Source organism: Arachis hypogaea, chromosome 17 (genome assembly GCF_003086295.3).
Source record: "Arachis hypogaea cultivar Tifrunner chromosome 17, arahy.Tifrunner.gnm2.J5K5, whole genome shotgun sequence".
Classification (NCBI taxonomy): Eukaryota; Viridiplantae; Streptophyta; class Magnoliopsida; order Fabales; family Fabaceae; genus Arachis; species Arachis hypogaea.
This window is the reverse complement of record NC_092052.1, coordinates 77,668,163-77,683,865: the sequence shown is the minus strand read 5'-3', so window position 1 is coordinate 77,683,865 and position 15,703 is coordinate 77,668,163. Positions and strand designations below refer to the sequence as shown.

General features: G+C 38.2%; 1 non-coding gene across 1 annotated transcript; it reads right to left on the bottom strand.

Moving 5' to 3' along the window:
• Positions 1-5,913: 5,913 nt before the first annotated feature.
• On the bottom strand, positions 5,914-6,021 carry LOC112768734 (small nucleolar RNA R71). Its single transcript, XR_003186129.1, has one exon. It is a non-coding gene; the product is annotated as a small nucleolar RNA R71 (small nucleolar RNA).
• Between the last annotated feature and the right edge of the window lie 9,682 nt (positions 6,022-15,703).

Here is a 15,703-nt window from a genome sequence, read left to right as displayed (position 1 = left end):
AACAAGCAAAAGACAAGCCTATTCACACTATTCATATATATACATTAACCAATAATATAACACCATTGCAAATCCCTGGCAATGGCGCCATTTTGATGAAAGGAAAATTGATGGTATAGAATTTCCCTGATGAAATCTCGTTGCAAGTATAGTTTCAAAACCAACAATAATCCTTTCATACAAAAAAATTGTTTGTCACAAGTAACAAACCCCTAATAATCCTAATAACCGAAGTATTTAAACCTCAGGTCATCTCTCAAAAGAATTGCAGGGTAGTGTTCTTGTTATTGGTTATGAGTTGTATATTTTTGGGGTTTTGGATGAGAAACAAGAAAAGTAAATGGCAATGAAATTTAAATGACAAAATGGTCTTGGCAAGGTTTGGTGGTCAAGGATCGCTATCCTTATCACTAACCACAACATGAGAATTGGCAAAGATCAATCCCATTAAATCATCCTCTAACTAGTAAAGGAAAGTCAAATGAGCTATATCAATCCAAGTCCATAAGTCCTAGCTCTCCACCAAATCAATTAGTGAGAACTAGAGTCAATGGCTCCCAATCATCAATTACTTGGACATTAGTGGCTCAAGAGTTCCTAAGTTACAATCCCAAGCCAAGAGCATAAAATTCTACTCTAAAATCTAACCAAGCATTTTATCAAACTCTTGGAAGGCATAAAAGAAAAAGCATAATAAGATTGCAATAAAAGTAAATCTACACTACTCAATTGAAAGGAGATCAATAACAACAATTCAATTAAGCAATAAAGGAAATCAAAACATGAATTGCATTAAAAGAAAAATATGAGAAACAAAAGTGCATCAACATCAAAGTAGAGAATTACAAGAATTAAATGCTAAACTAAAGAGAAGAGATGTAGAAGAACAAGAACTACAGAAGGAAGAGTGAATCAAAGCATGAAATTAACCTAGATCTAAGAATTTCTAATCTAACCTAATCCTAATTCTAGAGAGAAGAGAGAGCTTCTCTCTCTAGAAAACTAAAACTAGATCTAAAGTGTCAAGTCATGTCTATATGTGAAGTGATGCCTTCCCCTTCAATCCTTGGTTCTTTTAATCTTTTCCCACCAAGATTGAAGTCCAAGTTGGGCCAGAAGCTCCTCAGAAATTGCCAGGCACATTTTCATTAAATAAGTAACGTGCGGCATCGACGCGTATGCGCACAGCACGAGTACGCGTCCCTGGAGTATTGTGCGATCCACGCGTAGGCGTCTAGTACGTGCGCGCGTCCATGGGCGTTTTCCAATTCTTTGGCTTTTCATGATTTTTCCACTTTGTATGCTTTCTCTTCACTCCTTTTGATCCATTCCTAGCCCTTTTCCATCTGAAATCACTAATAAACACATCAAGGCATCTAGTGGAATCAAAGGAAGATTAAAATTATCAAATTAGAGACCTAAAAAGCACCTTTTCACTTTTAAGCACAAATCAAGGAAGAATCACAAAACCATGCTATTTTGTTGAATAAATGTGAGGAAAGGTTACCAAAATGCTCTAAATTCAACACAAGATAAACCCTAAAAACGGGGTTTATCACTGACGCATACGCGTGACAAGTGTCACATGCCTCAGTAAAGAGAATTCGCTGGGGCCGATTTCTTGGCTGCTTTTGACCCAGTTTCTGACCCGAACATGAAGACAAGAGGCTGGGGAGTGGAGAAGAAAGGATTATTCCATCATTCATTCATTCAGACATTTTTAGGTTTTAGATGTAGAGTTTGATGAGCGAATAATTTATACGCTTTTTGACATTGTTTTTAGTATGTTTTCAGGAGAATATAGTTACTTTTAGGGATGTTTTCCTTAGTTTTTATGTTAAATTCACATTTCTGGACTTTACTATGAGTTTTTGTGTTTTTCTATGATTTCAGGTATTTTCTGGCTGAAATTGAGGGACTTGAGCAGAAATCAGATTCAGAGGTTGAAGAAGGACTGCTGATGCTGTTGGATTCTGACCTCCCTGCACTCAAAATGGATTTTCTGGTGCTACAGAACTCGAAATGGCGCGCTTCCAATTGCGTTGGAAGGTAGACATCCCGGGCTTTCCAGCAATGTATAATAGTCCATACTTTGGCCAAGAATAGACGATGTAAACTGGCGTTCAACGCCAGCTTTCTGCCCAAATCTGGCGTCCAGCGCCAGAAAAGGAGCCAAAACCAGAGTTGAACGCCCAAACTGGCACAAAAGCTGGCGTTCAACTCCAAGAAGGACCTCTACACGTGCAACACTCAAGCTCAGCCCAAGCACACACCAAGTGGGCCCCGGAAGTGGATTTATGCATCAATTACTTACTTCTGTAAACCCTAGTAGCTAGTTTATTATAAATAGGACCTTTTACTATTGTATTAGACATCTTTGTATTATCTTTTGATCTATTGATCACATTTTGGGGGTTGGCCATCTCGGCCATGCCTGGACCTTTCACTTATGTATTTTCAACGGTAGAGTTTCTACACTCCATAGATTAAGGTGTGGAGCTCTGCTGTTTCTCAAGGATTAATGCAAAGTACTACTGTTTTCTATTCAATTCATCTTGTTTCGCTTCTAAGATATTCATTCGTACTTCAATCTGAATGTGATGAACGTGACAATCATCATCATTCCCTATGAACGCGTGCCTGACAACCACTTCCGTTCTACCTTAGACTGAATGAGTATCTCTTAGATCTCCTAAACAGAATCTTCGTGGTGTAAGCTAGAATGATGGCAGCATTCAAGTGAATCCGGAAGGTCTAAACCTTGTCTATGGTATTCCGAGTAGGATTTAATGAATGAATGACTGTGACGAGCTCCAAACTCGCGATTGCGGGGCGTTAGTGACAGGCGCAAAAGGATAGTAAATCCTATTCCAGCATGATCGAGAACCGACAGATGAATAGCCGTGCCGTGACAGGGTGCGTTGATCATTTTCACTGAGAGGATAAGATGAAGCCATTGACAAGGGCGATGCCTCCTGACAATTAGCCGTGTCATGACAGGGCATTGGATCATTTTCCCGAGAGATGACCGAAAGTAGCCGTTGACAATGGTGATGTATCACATAAAGCCAGCCATGGAAAGAAGTAAGACTGACTGGATGAAGATAGCAGGAAAGCAGAGGTTCAGAGGAACGAAAAGCATCTCCATTCGCTTATCTGAAATTCCTACCAATGATTTACATAAGTATTTCTATCCCTATTTTATTAATTAATTTCGAAAACCCATTACTGTTTGATATCCGCCTGACTGAGATTTACAAGGTGACCATAGCTTGCTTCATACCGACAATCTCCGTGGGATTCGACCCTTACTCACGTAAGGTATTACTTGGACGACCCAGTGCACTTCCTGGTCAGTTACACGGAGTTGTGAACCGTGGTTTTGGCATCATGTTTTGGCGCCATTTCCAGGGAAAGAAAGAGCAATGAATTCTACATAATTAAAGTGTAATCACGATTCCGCGTACCAAGTTTTTGGCGCCGTTGCCGGGGATTGTTCGAGTATGGACAACTGACGGTTCATCCTGTTGCTCAGATTAGGTAATTTTCTTTTTTTTTATTTTCAAAAAATTTTCAAAAATATTTCTAAAATTTTCTCACCTGTTTTCAAAAAAAAAAAATTTTTTATTCAAAATTTTTAAGAATGAATTCTAGTGTTTCATGAAGCATGTGAAGCCTGGCTGGCTGTAAAGCCATGTCTAAATTCGTTTGGACTGAGGCTTCCAACCATCAGCTGTTATACGACTGTAGGGTATGTCAGGCATGTCATGTCTGAATTACATGCTGAAGCTTGGCTGGCCATTGGCCATGTCTAGTGTTTTGGACCGGAGCTTTCATTGAAAGCTTGGCTGGCTAGTGAGCCATGTCTAATTCCTAGACTGAAGCTTTAGACTAAAGAGCATAAGATTCTTGGAATTCATATTAAAAATTTTGGAATCCTTATTTTTCTTTTTCATAATAATTTTCGAAAAAAAATACAAAAAAAATTAGAAAATCATAAAAATCAAAAATATTTTTTGTGTTTCTTGTTTGAGTCATGAGTCATGTCATAAGTTTGGTGTCATTTGCATGTGCATCTTGCATTTTTCCAAAATTTCATGCATTCATAGTGTTCTTCATGATCTTCAAGTTGTTCTTGGTAAGTCTTCTTGTTTGATCTTGATGATTTTTTTTGTTTTGTGTTGTATGGTGTTTTTCATATGCATTCTTGAATTCTTAGTGCGTAAGCATTAAAGAATTATAAGTTTGGTGTCGTGCATGTTTTCTTTGCATAAAAAATTTTTCAAAATTGTGTCTATGATGTTCATCTTTACATTCAAAGTGTTCTTGGTGTTCATCTTGACATTCATAGCATTCTTGCATGCATTCATTGTTTTGATCCATAACTTTCATGCATTGCATCATTTTTCCTGTTTTTCTCTCTCATCATAAAAATTCAAAAAACAAAAAAAAAATATCTTTCCCTTTTTCTTTCATCAAATTCGAAAATTTGAGTTGACTTTTTCAAAATTTTTTAAAATCAAGTTGTTTCTTACGAGTCAAATCAAATTTTCAATTTGAAAATCTTATCTTTTTCAAAATCTTTTTCAAAAATCAAATCTTTTTCAAAATTCTTAGTTATTTTCGAAAATCCCAAAAATATTTTTTAAAAATCTTTTTCTTTTTTTTATATCAAATTTTCGAAAATAACATAATCAATTAATATTTTGATTCAAAAATTTGAAGTTTGTTACTTGCTTGTTAAGAAAGATTCAAACTTTAAGTTCTAGAATCATATCTTGTGATTTCTTATGAATCAAGTCATTAATTGAGATTTTAAAAATCAAATCTTTTTCAAAACTACTTTCTAAAATATCTTCTTATCTTACCTTTTTCAAAAAGTTGGTTTCAAAATATCTTTTCTAACCTCCTAACTTCTTATCTTTTCAAAATTTGTTTCAACTAACTAACTAACTTTTTGTTTGTTTCTTAACTTTTTCAAAACTACCTAACTAACTCTCTCTCTCTAATTTTCGAAAATATCTTCCCTCTTTTTCAAAAATTTCTTTTTAATTAACTAATTATTCTTATTTTTATTTTTTATTTTAAAAAAAATTTCGAAAAATACTAACATTTTTCAAAAACCATTTTCGAAAATCACTAACCCTTTTTCAAAAAAATTATTTTCGAAAATTCTCCCTCTCCCATCTTATTCTATTTATTTATTCATCTACTAACATCTTATCTCACATCTCAACCCTCCTCACAGTTTTGTTTCTTCCATTATGTTACATTCTTTGTCTCCCCCTCTTCTTCTACTCACACAGGGATCCCTATATTGTGGTATAAAGGATCCATATTATTATTATTATTATTTTTCTGTGCCCTCTTCTTTGTCATATGAGCAGGAGCAAGGACAAGAATATTCTTGTTGAATCAGATCCAAAACCTGAAAGGACTCTGAAGAGAAAATTAAGAGAAGCTAAAATACAACAATCCAGAGATAACCTTTCAGAAATTTTTGAACAGGAAGAGGAGATGGCAGCCAAAAATAATAATAATGTAAGGAAGTTGCTTGGTGACTTTACTGCACCTAATTCCAATTTACATGGAAGAAGCATCTCCATTCCTGCCATTGGATCAAATAACTTTGAGCTGAAACCTCAATTAGTTTCTCTAATGCAGCAGAACTGCAAGTTTCATGGACTTCCATCTGAAGATCCTTTTCAGTTCTTAACTGAATTCTTGCAGATATGTGATACTGTTAAGACTAATGGAGTAGATCCTGAAGTCTACAGGCTCATGCTTTTCCCTTTTGCTGTAAGAGACAGAGCTAGATTATGGTTGGATTCTCAACCCAAAGACAGCCTGAACTCTTGGGATAAGCTGGTCACGGCTTTCTTAGCCAAGTACTTTCCTCCTCAAAAGCTGAGCAAGCTTAGAGCTGATGTTCAAATCTTCAGACAGAAAGAAGGTGAATCCCTCTATGAAGCTTGGGAAAGATACAAACAGTTGACCAAAAAGTGTCCTTCTAACATGCTTTCAGAATGGACCATCCTGGATATATTCTATGATGGTTTATCTGAGCTATCAAAGATGTCACTGGACACTTCTGCAGGTGGATCCATTCACCTAAAGAAAACGCCTGCAGAAGCTCAAGAACTCATTGACATGGTTGCTAATAACCAGTTCATGTACACTTCTGAAAGGAATCCTGTGAGTAATGGGACGCCTATGAAGAAGGGAGTTCTTGAAGTTGATACTCTGAATGCCATATTGGCTCAGAATAAAATATTGACTCAGCAAGTCAATATGATCTCTCAGAGTCTGCATGGAATGCAAGCTACATCCAACAGTACTCAAGAGGCTTTTTATGCAGAAGAAGCTTATGATCCTGAGAACCCTGCAATAGCAGAGGTAAATTACTTAGGTGAACCTTATGGAAACACCTATAACTCATCATGGAGAAATCACCCCAATTTCTCATGGAAGGATCAAAAGCCTCAACAAGGCTTTAATAATGGTGGAAGAAACAGGTTTAACAATAATAAACCTTTTCCATCATCCACTCAGCAACAGACAGAGAACTCTGAACAAAATGCTTCTAATTTAGCAAATCTAGTCTCTGATCTATCTAAGGCCACTGTGAGTTTCATGAATGAAACCAGGTCTTCCATTAGAAATTTGGAAGCACAAGTGGGCCAGCTGAGTAAAAGGATCACTGAAATCCCTCCAAGTACTCTCCCAAGCAATACAGAAGAGAATCCAAAAGGAGAGTGCAAGGCCATTGACATAAGCACCATGGCCGAACCCAAAGAGGGAGAGGAAGACGCAAATCCCAAGGAGGAAGACCTCCTGGGACGTCCAGTGACCAATAAGGAGCTTCCCTCTGAGGAACCAAAGGACTCTAAGGCTCATCTAGAGACCCTAGAGATTCCATTGAACCTCCTTATGCCCTTCATGAGCTCTGATGAGTATTCCTCTTCTAAAGAGAATGAGGATGTTACTGAAGAGCAAACTGCCAAGTTTCTTGGTGCAATCATGAAGCTAAATGCCAAATTATTTGGCATTGATACTTGGGAAGTTGAACCTCCCTTGTTCATCAATGAACTAAGTGATCTGGATCAACTGACATTGCCTCAGAAGAGACAGGATCCTGGAAAGTTCATAATACCTTGTACCATAGGCACCATGATCTTTAAGGCTCTGTGTGACCTTGGTTCAGGAATAAACCTCATGCCCCTCTCTGTAATAGAGAAACTGGGAATCTATGGGGTGCAAGCTGCTAAAATCTCATTAGAGATGGCAGACAATTCAAGAAAATAGGCATATGGACAAGTAGAGGACGTGTTAGTAAAGGTTGAAGGCCTTTACATCCCTGCTGATTTCATAGTCCTAGATACTGGAAAGGAAGAGGATGAATCCATCATCCTAGGAAGACCTTTCCTGGCCACAGCAAGAGCTGTGATTGATGTTGATAGAGGTGAACTAGTCCTTCAATGGAATGAGGACTCCCTTGTGTTTAAAACTCAAGGATCTCCCTCTGCAAGCATGGAGAGGAAGCATGAAAAGCTTCTCTCAAAGCAGAGTCAACCCAAGCCCCCACAGTCAAACTCTAAGTTTGGTGTTGGGAGGCCACAACCAAACTCTAAGTTTGGTGTTGAACTCCCATATCCAAACTCTAAGTTTGGTGTTGGAGAGTCTCAACAATGCTCTGAACATCTGTGAGGCTCCACGAGAGCCCACTGTCAAGCTATTGACATTAAAGAAGCGCTTGTTGGGAGGCAACCCAATTTTTATTTATCTAACAATATTTTTCTTAGTTATATGTCTTTATAGGTTCATGATCATGTAGAGTCACAAAATAAATATAAAAATTGAAAACAGAATCAAAAACAGCAGAAGAAAAATCACACCCTGGAGGAGCATCTGTCTGGCGTTCAGCGCCAGAACAGAGCATGGTTCTGGCGCTGAACGCCCAAAATGGGCAGCTTCTGGGCGCTGAACGCCAGAACAGGCATGGTTCTGGAGTTCAACGCCAGAAATGGCAGCAAATGGGCGTTGAACGCCCAAAATGGGCACCAACCTCGCGCTGAACGCCCAGAGTTGTGTGCAAGGGCATTTTACATGCCTAAACTGGTGCAGGGATGTAAATGCCTTGACACCTCAGGATCTGTGGACCCCACAGGATCCCCACCTACCTCATCATCTCTCTTTCCATTCATGATCATCCCTTCTGTTTTCCATTTACCACTCACATCCATACACCCACTACCTTCAAAATTCAACATCTCTCTCCCACCCAATCCCATCCATATGGCCGAATACACACTCCCATCCATCTCCTCCATATCTTCTTCTTCTTCTATTCTTTCTTCTTTTGCTCGAGGGCGAGCAACATTCTAAGTTTGGTGTGGTAAAAGCATAGCTTTTTTGTTTTTTTTCCATAACCATTGATGGCACCTAAGGCCAGAGAACCTCTAGAAAGAGGAAAGGGAAGACAAAAGCTTCCATCAAGGGTCTATAGCTCAGTGGTGGAACATTTGACTGCAAATCAAGAGATCCCTGAGATACCTCAGGGGATACATTTTCTTCCACACAATTATTGGAAGCAACTAAGGGTGGAATATCAAGAGCACTCCATCATCCTTCATGAAATAAGAGAAGATCAAAAAGCAATGAGGGAGGAGCAACAAAGACAAGGAAGAGACATAGAAGAGCTCAAGGACATCATTGGTTCCTCAAGAAGGAAACGCCACCATCACTAAGGTGGATTCATTCCTTGCTCTTATTTCTTCTGTTTTTCGTTTTCTATGTTATGTGCTTATCTGTGTTTGTGTCTTCATTACATGATCATTAGTAGTTAGTAACTTTGTCTTAAAGTTATGAATGCCCTATGAATCCATCACCTCTCTTAAATGAAAAATGTTTTAATTCAAAAGAACAAGAAGTACATGAGTTTTGAATTTATCCTTGAACTTATTTTAATTATATTGATGTGGTGACAATGCTTCTTGTTTTCTGAATGAATGCCTGAACAGTGCATATGTCTTTTGAAGTTGTTGTTTAAGAATGTTAAATATGTTGGCTCTTGAAAGAATGATGACAAGGAGACATGTTATTTGATAATCTGAAAAATCATAAAAATGATTCTTGAAGCAAGAAAAAGCAGCAAAGAACAAAGCTTGCAGAAAAAAAAATATATAGGCGAAAAAAAAATAGAAAGAAAAAAGAAAAAGCAAGCAAAAAAAGCCAAAAGCTCTTAAAACCAAGAGGCAAGAGCAAAAAGCCAATAACCCTTAAAACCAAAAGGCAAGGGTAAATAAAGAGGATCCCAAGGCTTTGAGCATTAGTGGATAGGAGGACCTAAAGGAATAAAATCCTGGTCTAAGCGGCTAAACCAAGCTGTCCCTAACCATGTGCTTGTGGCGTGTAGGTGTCAAGTAAAAATTTGAGACTGAGCGGTTAAAGTCAAGGTCCAAAGCAAAAGAAGAGTGTGCTTAAGAACCCTGGACACCTCTAATTGGGGACTTTAGCAAAGCTGAGTCACAATCTGAAAAGGTTCACCCAATTATGTGTTTGTGGCATTTATGTATCCGGTGGTAATACTGGAAAACAAAGTGCTTAGGGCCATGGCCAAGACTCATGAAATAGCTGTGTTCAAGAATCATCATACTGAACTAGGAGAATCAATAACACTATCTGAAATCTGAGTTCCTATAGATGCCAATCATTCTGAACCTCAATGGATAAAGTGAGATGCCAAAACTATTCAAGAGGCAAAAAGCTATAAGTCCCGCTCATTTGATTGAAGCTATGTTTCATTGATAGTTTGGAATTTATAGTATATTCTCTTCTTTTTATCCTATTTGATTTTTAGTTGCTTGGGGACAAGCAACAATTTAAGTTTGGTGTTGTGATAAGCGGATAATTTATACGCTTTTTGACATTGTTTTTAGTATGTTTTCAGGAGAATCTAGTTACTTTTAGGGATGTTTTCCTTAGTTTTTATGTTAAATTCACATTTCTGGACTTTACTATGAGTTTGTGTGTTTTTCTATGATTTCAGGTATTTTCTGGCTGAAATTGAGGGACTTGAGCAAAAATCAGATTCAGAGGTTGAAGAAGGACTGCTGATGCTGTTGGATTCTGACCTCCCTGCACTCAAAATGGATTTTATGGAGCTACAGAACTTGAAATGGCGCGCTTCCAATTGCGTTGGAAAGTGGACATCCAGGGCTTTCCAGCAATGTATAATACTCTATACTTTGGCCAAGAATAGACGACGTAAACTGGCGTTCAACGCCAGCTTTTTGCCCAAATCTGGCGTCCAGCGCCAGAAAAGGAGCCAAAACCAGAGTTGAACGCCCAAACTGGCACAAAAGCTGGCATTCAACTCCAAGAATGACCTCTACACGTGCAACACTCAAGCTCAGCCCATGCACACACCAAGTGGGCCCCGGAAGTGGATTTATGCATCAATTACTTACTTCTGTAAACCCTAGTAGCTAGTTTATTATAAATAGGACCTTTTACTATTGTATTAGACATCTTTGGATTATCTTTTGATCTATTGATCACGTTTTGGGGGCTGGCCATCTCGGCCATGCCTGGACCTTTCACTTATGTATTTTCAACAGTAGAGTTTCTACACTCCATAGATTAAGGTGTGGAGCTCTGCTGTTTCTCAAGGATTAATGCAAAGTACTACTGTCTTCTATTCAATTCATCTTGTTTCGCTTCTAAGATATTCATTCGTACTTCAATCTGAATGTGATGAACGTGACAATCATCATCATTCCCTATGAACGCGTGCCTGACAACCACTTCCGTTCTACCTTAGACTGAATGAGTATCTCTTAGATCTCCTAAACAGAATCTTCGTGGTGTAAGCTAGAATGATGGCGGCATTCAAGAGAATCCGGAAAGTCTAAACCTTGTCTGATGTATTCCGAGTAGGATTCAATGAACGAATGACTATGACGAGCTCCAAACTCGCGATTGCGGGGCGTTAGTGACAGACGCAAAAGGATAGTAAATCCTATTCCAGCATGATCGAGAACCGATAGATGAATAGCCGTGCCGTGACAGGGTGCGTTGATCATTTTCACTGAGAGGATAAGATGAAGCCATTGACAAGGGTGATGCCTCTAGACGATTAGCCGTGCCGTGACAGGGCATTGGATCATTTTCCCGAGAGATGACCGAAAGTAGCCGTTGACAATGGTGATGTATCACATTAAGCCAGCCATGGAAAGAAGTAAGACTGACTGGATGAAGATAGCAGGAAAGCAGAGGTTCAGAGGAACGAAAAGCATCTCCATTCGCTTATCTGAAATTCCTACCAATGATTTACATAAGTATTTCTATCCCTATTTTATTAATTAATTTCGAAAACCCATTACTGTTTGATATCCGCCTGACTGAGATTTACAAGGTGACCATAGCTTGCTTCATACCGACAATCTCCGTGGGATTCGACCCTTACTCACGTAAGGTATTACTTGGATGACCCAGTGCACTTGCTGGTCAGTTACACGGAGTTGTGAACTGTGGTTTTGGCATCATGTTTTGGCGCCATTTCCATGGAATGAAAGAGCAATGAATTCTACATAATTAAAGTGTAATCACGATTTCGCGTACCAGAGTTCTAGAGAGGGAGGCTCTCTCCTCTCTCTAGGTTTTAGGGTTTCTTTTAGTCTTATTTCTTCTTAGCTTCATAATTTTATCTTACTTTAATTTAGTTTTCTTCTACCTTTTATTGTTCTAGTATCTTAGTTTACCTTCTCCTGTTGATTTCTTTATTTTTCCAATTTAGTTTATGAACTCTTCTTGTTAGATTCAATTTCCTTTTAACGCAATTTGAGGTATTTCTTGTTTATTGCTTCTTTCTTTAAGTGTTGGTTATTGATTCCTTACATTTGTTAATCTTAGATCTTACTCTTTCTTGTTACTTTTCTATGCTTTTATTTTGTGCCCTCCAAGTGTTTGATAAAATGCTTGGTTGGATTTTAAAATAGATTTTTGTGTTCTTGACTTGGATTGATTAATAAGAGACTCTTGAGTTATCAAAATTCTTTTGTTGCTTGGTGATTGAAAGTTGCTAGTTGGCTTGAGCCTCACTAAATCTAGTTTTTGATTAGGACTTGTGAATTTAAGTCGATTTTGCTCACTTGACTTTCCTATATTTGTTAGAGGATAACTAAGTGAAAGCGAATTGCACTTACCATCACAATTGATGATCATAATGAGGATGGGAATTCCAATTCTCAATGCTTGCTAGGACCATTCTTAGTTGTTAGTTTATTTTCTCGCAGTTTATATTTTCTTGTTATCAAACCTAAAACCCAAAAATATACAAAACCATAACCAATAAGAAGTATACTTTCCTTCAATTCCTTTGAGAGACGACCCGAGGTTTGAATACTTCGGTTATCTTATTAGGTTTGTACCTGTGACAAACAATTTAAACGTTGACTGAGGTTTATTTGTCTGTTTAGATCTATACTTGCAACATGATTTTATTGAGAAATTCTTTATCGACGATTTTTCTCCGTCAGTTTCATAGTGTATAGGGATAGGATAAGGATGAGCAAAGTGCAAACTGGAGGGTATGGCTCGAGTGCTTTGGCATTCCGTTACATGCTTGGTCGGTTGACACATTTAGAAAGATTGGGGGATAGTGGGGGGAGTGGTTAAATGTGACAAAAAAACTGAGTCATGTAAATCTTTTAATGTGGGGAGGGTGCAAATTGATACATGTGTCTTTAATGTTATTAATGAATGGATTCATATAACCATAGGCTCTAGAAGATTTTACATTTTTGTTAAGGAGATTTGAGGTGAGGCATATGGTTCGAAGTGCCTTGCCAACATGGCTTTTGGTGTAGGTAATGATTGTGCATCTGTCCAAGGGATTGGAAACAATGTTGATAGTGCAGGAAGGAAGCCATCAATGGTGTTGGGTTGGAATGTGGCTGCTGAAATAATGGCTAATCTAGAACGGCATGGTGAAATGTAATTCAGTTAGATTATTTGAATGAATGGAATAAGGGATACTCAAAAATAGAAACGGCGAAATCCACAATTAAGACAGTTATGAATAGTGCAAATTTCATGGATCTCAATTAAATTATCATACAGGAACTTTTGAAAAATTTTTCACTTGGGAGTATGGTAGGAGTATGCATGGGTTTGTTGGGTTGTGGTGCACGAAACTGGCTCTGCACGTTTCACACAGATAGACCAGCAAGTATATCGGGTCATCCAAAAAATTCCTCAAGTGAGTGAGGGTCGATCCCACGGAGATTGTTGGTTTGAGCAAGCAATGGTTCCTTGCAGATCTTACTCAGGTGGATAGAAATTATAGTTGTCACAAGAAAATGCATAAAATAGATAAATAAATAAAACGTTACTAGATAGGTGTGAAATCAATGGTATGAGAATGGTTGAGGTTTTGGAGATGCTTCTTCCTTCTGGATCAACTTTACTCACCATCTACTCCAACTTCTGATTGATTCATTCCATGGCAGGCTATATATGATTAACACCGAGTTAGTGGTCATCCAATCTGAACGGAGGTGAAGCTCTAGCAGTCCATTCCCTTGGTGATCCTACTCAAAACGGCACAGACAAGGTCAGATCTTCCAAATCAAAGAATGCTGATTCTTTGGTTCTAGCTTATACCACAAAGGCCCTAATCGCCCCGCACATCGGCTGAACTGATGTCTCGAGAAGTCCCCAACGAAGCCGTGGATTAGCCGTCTAAGATATGTATAATCAATCTTGTAGTTCAGTACTATCTCGTCAAGGACTCACAAAAACCCATGTGAATAGGGATGACGGTCAAGTTACACCCCCAATTCATTAGGATGAAGAGCGAAGATACATCTTAGAATAGAATCAAGCATAGATTGAATTTGAATAGTGATATTATTAATCCATAAGAATTAGCAGAGCTCTTAACCTTAACCATAGGAGGTTAGTGACTCATACTGTACAGAAAATAATAGTGAAAGATTTGAATGAGCAAAGATCTCTAACAAGGGTGATCTATGTTCTATATATACTAGTCTAGCAATTAAGAATTATAGAAAATAAGATAAACTAGTCTTGTAGTGCGAAAATCCACTTTCTGGTCCCACCTGGTGAGTGTTTGCCCTGAGCTTGGGGTGTCTCCATGAGCTAGTACTCCTTAGGGGCGTTGAACACTGGCTTGGGACTCCCTTTTGGGCATTGGACGCTAGCTGCTCCCTTTTGGGCGTCCAACGCCAGGAATGGGGTAGTGGCTGGCGTTGAACGCCAGTTTTGGACCTTCATTTCCAGAGTAAAGTATAAATTATTATATATTTTTGGAAAGCCCTGGATGTTAGATTTCTATAGCCGTTGAGAGCACGCCATTTAGATTTCTGTCACTCCAGAAATGCTCCTTCGAGTGCATGGAGGTCAGATCCTAACAACATATGTAGTCCTTTCTCTGTCTCTGAATTAAACTTTGCCAAACCTTCTCAATTTCAGCCAGAAAATACCTAAAATCATCATACAATAGACGAACTCAAAGTAAAATCCAAAAATATGAATTTTTCACTAAAATCTATGAAAATATAATAAAACTTAAACAAAACTATATGAAAATGATGCCAAAAGGCGTATAAAATATCTGCTCATCAGAACACCAAAATTAAACTATTGCTTGTCCCCAAGCAACCAAAACAAAGCAGGATTAGAAACAAGAGAAGGATACAATAAATCTCATAGTTTTCAATGAAGCTCAGTTTCAATTAGATGAGCGGGACTAGTAGCTTTTTGCTTCTGAATAGTTTTGGCATCTCACTTTCCTTTGAAGCTCAGAATAATAAGCACCTTTAGGAACTCATAATTCAGATGATATTATTGACTCTCCTAGTTTATTTCTTTTTTATTATTGAACACAGCTTCTTTTGAGTCTTGGTCGTGACCCTAAGCGCTTTGTTTTCCAGTATTACCACCGGATACATAAACGCCACAGACACTTAACTGGGTGAACTCCTTAGGATTGTGATTCAGCTTTGCTAGAATCCCCAGCCAGTGGTGTCCAGAGTTCTTAAGCATACTCTTTTTGCTTTGGATCACGATGAGCGGATAATTTATATGCTTTTTGGCATTGTTTTTACATAGTTTTTAGTATGATTTGATTAGTTTTTAGCATATTTTTATTAGTTTTTAATTAAAAATCACATTTCTGGACTTTACTATGAATTTGTGTATTTTTCTGTGATTTCAGGTATTTTCTGGCTAAAATTAAGGGACCTGAGCAAAAATTTGATTTAGAGCCTGAAAAAGGACTGCAGATGCTGTTGCATTCTGACCTCCCTGCACTCAAAGTGGATTTTCTGGAGCTACAGAAACCCAAAATGGCACTCTCGCAATTGCGTTGGAAAGTAGACATCCAGGGCTTTCCAGAAATATATAATAGTCCATACTTTGCCCAAGTTTAGACGACGCAAACTGGCGTTTAACACCAGCTTTCTGCCCTATTCTGGCGTTAAACGCCAGAAACAAGTTGCAAAGCAGAGTTAAACGTCAGAAACAAGTTACAAACTGGCGTTCAACTCCAAAAGAAGTCTCTACATATGAAAGCTTCAATGCTCAGCCCAAGCACACACCAAGTGGGCCCCAGAAGAGGATTTCTGCATCATTTACTTATTTTCTGTAACCCTAGCTACTAGTTTAGTATAAAAACTAC